Consider the following 7,176-nt stretch of genomic DNA (forward strand, 5'->3'; position numbering starts at 1 on the left):
GGACTGACCGTTCACTTGTCTTCTAGATTGTAAGCTCTTTGAGCAGGGACTGTCCCTCTATGTAAATTGTACAGCGCTGCGTAACCCTAGTAGCACTTTAGAAATGTTAAGTAGTAGTAGTAGTAGTGGTTAGTGACCATTGGGGGAGTAAGGAGAGGTCATCCCCGATTCCCTCCGGTGGTCATCTGGTCAGTTCGGGCACCTTTTTGAGGCTTGGTCGTAAGAAAAAAGGGACGAAGTCAAGTCGGCTAAGTGCTCGTCAGGGACGCCTTCATTTTTCCATTATGGGTCGAGGACACCCATGTGTTAGGCACGCCCAAGTCCCGCCTTCACTATGCCTCCAACATGCCCCCAGGAACTTTGGTCATCCCTGCGATGGAAAGCAGTTGGGGATGCCCAAAATCGGCTTTCGATTATGCTGATTTGGGTGACCCTGGGAGAAGGACGCCCATCTCCTGATTTGTGTCGAAAGATGGGTGCCCTTCTCTTTCGAAAATAAACCTGATAGAGAAATAGCATGCACCTGTCCAGCTGTTTTAATGCTGATGTTAAAGGTTTATTATCATACACTAATAGCAACGGTTTGATCACTAGTATGAATAAAAAGGGTGATAATGGACAGCTGTACTTAGTCCCTCTAATGAGTCTAAGGGGAGAGGAAGTCAAGTCATTAACCTGTATTCCTGCTGATGTTAATGGGAATTCTATAATCTAGGTACCCCATCTACTTGTAAATGTCTAGATTACTAGTATTTACACGTTTAGGATTAGATTGTTTATGTAGCGCCTAAAAAATTGGCACTGATAACGCACTTAGTGTTAATCTATAAACCTTGCCTACATTTAGGCACGGTTTATAGAATACACATAGCACCCATTTCTGCCACTAAATTTAGTCTCAGTCATTTACGCCAACTAAAATCTGGTGTAGCAACACATGATTAATTTAGGCAGGAATCAGGCATATTCTATAACACTGCGCGTAAAGTTTAGACATGCCCATGACCCCCCATGCCCCTTCCATGGCCATGCCTCCTTTTGAGATCCACATGGTCCGATTTAAGCATATCACTTTATAGAATACACTAAAGGATCCTTTTACAAAGGTGCGCTAAAAAATGGCCTGTGATAGTGTAGGCGTGGGTTTTGGGCACGCGCAGAATCATTTTTCAGTGTACCTGTAAAAAAGCCCCCCCCCCCCCCTGAAAATAGATGTGCAGCAAAATCAAAATTGCCACGTGTCCATTTTGTGTCTAAGACCTTACCGCCAGCCATAGACTTAGCGGTAAAGAATTTGGGCGGTAATGACCTACGCACCTGAATGAATGAAGTTCAGCACACAAATCAGGAACTTTAGTCGCTGTTTATAGAATTTGGGGGTAAGGGGGGAAGTCTATAAATGGCACTCAAAAATGGGCATGTGTCCTTTATAGAATAGTTCCTAGTACTGTTTTCCGCATCCAACTCTGGATGTCAGACTTACACCTGTTGAAACCTGGTGTAAATTGTGACACCCAAGTTCAGCGCAAAGTCCCATTATTTTATAACACTGTGCACAATGTTTTGGAATGCCCGTGGCCATGGCCCCCTTTTGGGTTGCATGCTATGGGATTTAGGCACCCAGCAATATACAATAGTGCGCAGCCAGATGTGCATGAAAATACTACTACTACTACTACTTATCATTTCTATTGCGCTACTAGACGTACGCAGCGCTGTACACTTGAACATGAAGAGACAGTCCCTGCTCGATGGAGTTTACAATCTAATTAGGACAAACAGGACAAACAAGAGATAAGTGCATATAGTGTCCAATCCCAGAGCCTGATGCAGAAGCATTTATATCTGCTTCAGCATCTGAGCAGTGAACACTGGGACTGAGCATCAATGTGGAGGAGTGGCCTAGTGGTTAGGGTGGTGGACTTTGGTCCTGGGGAACTGAGGAACTGAGTTTGATTCCCACTTCAGGCACAGGCAGCTCCTTGTGACTCTGGGCAAGTCACTTAACCCTCCATTGCCCCATGTAAGCCGCATTGAGCCTGCCATGAGTGGGAAAGCAAGGGGTACAAATGTAACAAAAAAAATGTTGTTGAGTCTCCAGCATAAACTCGAGGAGAGGAAAGGAATTGGCATGGGGGGGGGGGGGGGTCTGGGTTCTGGAGGCAGAATGAATCTTACAGGTGGGGGAAATGAAAAAGCTAAACTAATTTTTCTAAGAGGGTAGCTTGGGGAAGCAGTAAAGTAGGAACAAGAGAAGAAAACTTACGGGGGGCCTGATCCAATCAATGATACTATCGCAACTAGACTACTGCAGTGCAGCATACATAGGGTGCAAGGAAAACACATTAAAATTCTTGCATTCAGTCCAAAACATGGCAACAAGACTGGTTTTCAAGAAATCAAAATACGAAAGAGCAACCCCACTGCTTGAAACACTACATGACTACCAGTCAAGGCAAGAATATTTTTCAAAGCGAGAACCCTAATTTTCAAGATACTCTTTGGAATGGCTTAACATGATTGAACTATCCTCAAGAAATGCCAGCCCAGTAAACAGAAATTACCTTCTCCTACATCTACCCAACTGCAAAAACACCATCTACAAAGCTATCTATACAGCAGGATTTAGCTACCAAGGTTCCAAATGATGAAATTCAATATCAAAAACCATAAGAAGCATCACAGATCTTCTCCAATTCAGAAAAGAAATGAAAACCTATCTCTTCAAAAACTTCTACAGCTAATCACAAAGATGTTGTCGCCTTCCTTTCAAATCTACCTCTTCAAAAACTATATGAGTAAACATCACTAACACTTTACAACTGAACTCAAAAACTCTATCAATAACCACACAAACTATAGATGCCCTCAACACATTGCACAACACTATTGTAACTCAACCAAAATGTAATTTGTAAGCCACTTTGAAACAAAATTTGTTTTTGGATAATAATGGGATACAAGAATGCATAAATAATAAAATAAAATAAATTAAAGAAGAGGAGAAAATATTATTGGGGAGGGGGCTAGGACAAGTGAAGCTGGGGGAAACTGTGAGAAAAAGTGAAAATATTCAGGGGGATGCAGGGGGAAGGAAAGAAAATATTCAAGGGGGGAGGAACTGGGATCTTAGAAGTAAATATGCTGGTGGCACTGTGAGAAATGATGGAAATGAGAATATCTATGAAAATAATGGTAACCCCCCCCCCCCCCAATTCGAAGGGGAATATTAGAAGTTAAATGTTAGTATAGAAAATATGATGAAAATGAATAAATGCTTATCTGTCCTATCTGTTGAAATGCTGAACTGACAGCTTCAGGCCTGCTTAGTAAGTAATGTTCTTACCAGGTGCTGGAAATTATCTCTAGACATAGACATGTCTGCAAGAGAACAGGGAACCGAAAGCGATGTATGCCCTTAGCCTGCATGTCTGAGCACACAGGTGCAGTATGAAATAATGCATGTTAGTTGCAAAAGAGTTCTTCTTTCCTATTATAGTCATATTCTTTTTACTGGAATGGTTTGTGGCTGTTGAACTTTGTCCCGAACCCCCTCTAACTTACAGATGTAAGCAGAATATAATAATATAATATAAGCACAATATAACCTAGCCAATGAGTTTACATAGTTTGTATTCTGTGATTTATGATGTTAAACCTGTTGACCTGTGTAACCCATGACTTAATACTTTTTGCGACTAAAACAAAGCAGAAGACCAGAAGGATTTGAGACAGTCTTAGGTAAACTCACTATATTTGAGTGTGGCCTTTGCTGTATAGTTTGTTTTACCTATCAGTGGTGAGTGTGTGTGAGAATTTCTTTCCCTTGGACTCTCCTAGAGTTGGAAGTAAAGAGCCGAGTATGAAACCTACCCAGGTGAATGTCTCAAGCAACTAGAACAATGAATGTTGCTGGGGAGAAAGAGGAATTAGTAGAAGACAGATAGAGAAACTGGGACCAAAATGATGGAAAAATAAAATGTCCAGACAACAAAGGTAAAAAAAAGTGTTTTATTTTTAAATTTATTAACTGGAATATGTTAACTTTGGGAAATATGTATCACAGATATCATTGTATTATGTTCACTGGCATAGCCGGGGAGGGGGGCAGGGCTGGGCCGAACTCAAAAAGTGGGTGGGCACCAATTTTTCCCCCTTCTCCCCCCCCCCCCCCCCACCAGAATGCAAAATATAAATGCCTGAGCTAGCAGGGATCTCCAGGTGAAGACTTCTTCTTCCTTTGCCACTCTGACAGCCAGAACTCTCCAAACTCTGCAGCCAGCTGCAGTGTCCCCAAGCTGCTGTCACCAGTGCTGACTCACCCCTTTGAATGTTTGGTTTTTCTGCATGCATGCATGAAAACTGAGCATGCATGGGGGGGGGGCAGCAGTGGCAGCAGCAGCTTGAGGACACAGCCACCAGTTGCAAAGCTTGCAAAGCTCTGGCTGTCAGACCAGAGGAGGTGGTCTTCAGCCGGCACAGCTTGGGGATCCCTGCCAGCTACAGCAAGGGTGATGGCTAATTTTAGGGGGGTCTTCCATAGCTATGCCACCTATTGTGTTCCATACAAAAGGAAGCAAATTTCTGTTTTTATTTCTTCAGTGTTGCAGTACTTGCCAAGTTTAAGTTCTTGGGGTTCCTAGTTCAATTTGGGTGTTTCTATTTCTAGTTTCTGATCCCTTGTTCTGTATTTGGTGAAGGTGTGTCTGTGTTTCGTGCATGAAGAAGTCATGTAAAGTTGTTTTATGTGTGGCATAAAGGTGGGTGGGGAGACTGGGGGGAGGAGCCCCCTCCTTAATTACTGCCCTGACTCCAGCATGTCTGAAAAACGGCCCTGGTGGTGGTAGTGGGGGGGGGGGGGGTGGATAAGAATGATTTGGGTCACCAAGGTCCTTTTATTGTGGGTGTGGGGGGGTGGAGGAGTGTATGGAAACAAGTTCCTCATTCTGATTGCCCCTTGGACATAGGAATATGGATTGAAATTGAAATTTTATTGTAATTTGTAAACCATTTTGATTCATGACAATTAGAAACAGTATAAGAAACCTAATAAACAAGAAACAATGCAGAGAATCTGTGGTATATTTTTAGGGAAATGTGCATGCTTTTTTTGCTCACCAGCTGAAGAGGCTTTTAGTATGTTTGTAAAAATACTAATAATAATAATAGTGCATCATCTCGTAAATAGTGCATCAGTAAGATTTTCTAAAAGTATGAATGCTAAAAATATCTTATCACAAATTTTATTGTTAGGCTTAAAAGTGTAGAAATCATAACTTTAGAAGACTAAAGTTTAAAAAAAACTGCAAACTCCCAGATTATTGCTATTAAAATTCCTGCCTCTGGCAATGTCCAGATGCCTGAAGAAGGAAGTTTAAAAGTCCCCGAAGCTTGCAACTTAAAAACTTTATTCATTGTATAAAGGATGTATCTCATTCTCTTCCCAGTATCTTTGTAAGTTTTCTTTGAACATACTTTATTTTCAGCAAGCTATCTTACGCCCCCCTCCCCCGCTTTTACAAAGCCGTACTAGTGGCTGTCGGTGTGGTAATGCCGACCCAGCCCATTCAAGTGAGTGGGCTGTGTCGACATTGCCGCTCGACTTTGTAAAAGGGGGGGGGGGGGGGGTTAGTGTTCTCTCTCATTAATCTCTGAAAATATAGATTTTATCAAGATTCTTAATGCATTTTCTCATTGAATGCTTTCAGAGAAGAAACCTTCCAGCTTCAATAAATTTGACCCACTGTACTGCTCCCCTCTTTGTTGCCTGTCCCTTGCCTCTGTTGGTCTGTTTACAAACTGCTTTTTGAAGTTCTGAGCTCTTGCTTCTGTTTATAAATCAGAATACTAGCCAGACACAAATAGGAGAAAAACAAAAGATCCTTAAGCTTTGATGGATGAAAACAAGATTTGGCTGGAACCTAATGCCTTGCTCAGGAAGTGTATGGGAGGCATTAGAATTAAGCAGCAAAAGGAAAACAGTCTGACCTGCATTCAAAAATAGTTCATGGAAACACCCTTGAGCAACTGTGTTAAAATAACAGTTCATATTAACAAAACCATTTTTCAATCAATGTGGATTTTACTGATGTTTTTGAAAACCAAAATGTTATTATGTGTTGTTGAGTTGATGTCTATGGCAACCCTATGGATAATTGTCCTGATCTATATTCGTCCTTTAGTAAAGTGGTTAATTGTTGATAGAAAGGAATCCATAGCTATTACTCTATCAATCAATTGCATCACTGATCTTCCTTTTCTGCACTAACCTTCAACCTTGTCAGACTTAATGTATTTTTCCAAAGATCTATCTGTTCATATTCTATTAGTACATAAGTACATAAGTATTGCCACACTAGGATAGACCAAAGGTCCATCAAGTCCAGCATCCTGTTTCCAACAGTGGCCAATTCAGGTCACAAATAGCTGGCAAGATCCAAAAAAGTTCAATACATTTTATGCTGCTTATCCCAGAAATAAGCAGTGGGTTTTCCCCAAGTCAATTTAATAATGGTCTATGGGCTTTTCCTTTAGGAAGCCGCCCAGACCTTTTTAAAACCCCGCTAAGCTAACTGCCTTTACCACATTCTCTGGCAACGAATTCCAGAGTTTAATTACACGTTGAGTGAAGAAATGTTTTCTCTGATTTATATTAAATTGACTACTTTGTAGCTTGAGACAACCTTGCTTTCCCATAGTCAGCAGGATTTGAAGCTGCGCAGGAAGACCCTAATGGATTTCAAGTCCATCGCCTTACCCACTCGGCCATGACTACCACCTCAGCCTGCTTATATGGTCCAAGGGTAAATAACACTGGGAGTAGAGTAGGTCACAATAGCCTATTTTTGGTCCTGTAACAGAGATGAGGTAATTATATGTACTGTATATTGCTACTTTTACCCTTTGAGAACCCCAACTATTTTGATATTTCTTCATGCCGTTGGTGGAAATAAATACTAAAAAGTACGTGCACATAACTAGGAATGGCAGCAGGTGTAAATAGCTGCAGCTTGGTCTTTTGTTAGCTTTTGTGAGAATCACTATCCTGCTTATAATCGAACGAGAAAAACGCCCAAGTTCCGACCTAAATCGGGAGATGGACGTGTATCTCACAAAAACGAATAACGCGGTATAATCGAAAGCCGAACTTGGACGTTTTCAATTGCACTCCATCGC

At 41.5% G+C, this 7,176-nt stretch overlaps 1 non-coding gene across 1 annotated transcript; it reads right to left on the reverse strand.

Moving 5' to 3' along the window:
* Positions 1-6,693: 6,693 nt before the first annotated feature.
* TRNAS-UGA lies at positions 6,694-6,775 on the reverse strand. The gene has a single exon. It is a non-coding gene; the product is annotated as a tRNA-Ser (tRNA).
* Positions 6,776-7,176: the final 401 nt, after the last annotated feature.

Source organism: Microcaecilia unicolor, chromosome 6 (assembly GCF_901765095.1).
Source record: "Microcaecilia unicolor chromosome 6, aMicUni1.1, whole genome shotgun sequence".
Taxonomy (NCBI): Eukaryota; Metazoa; Chordata; class Amphibia; order Gymnophiona; family Siphonopidae; genus Microcaecilia; species Microcaecilia unicolor.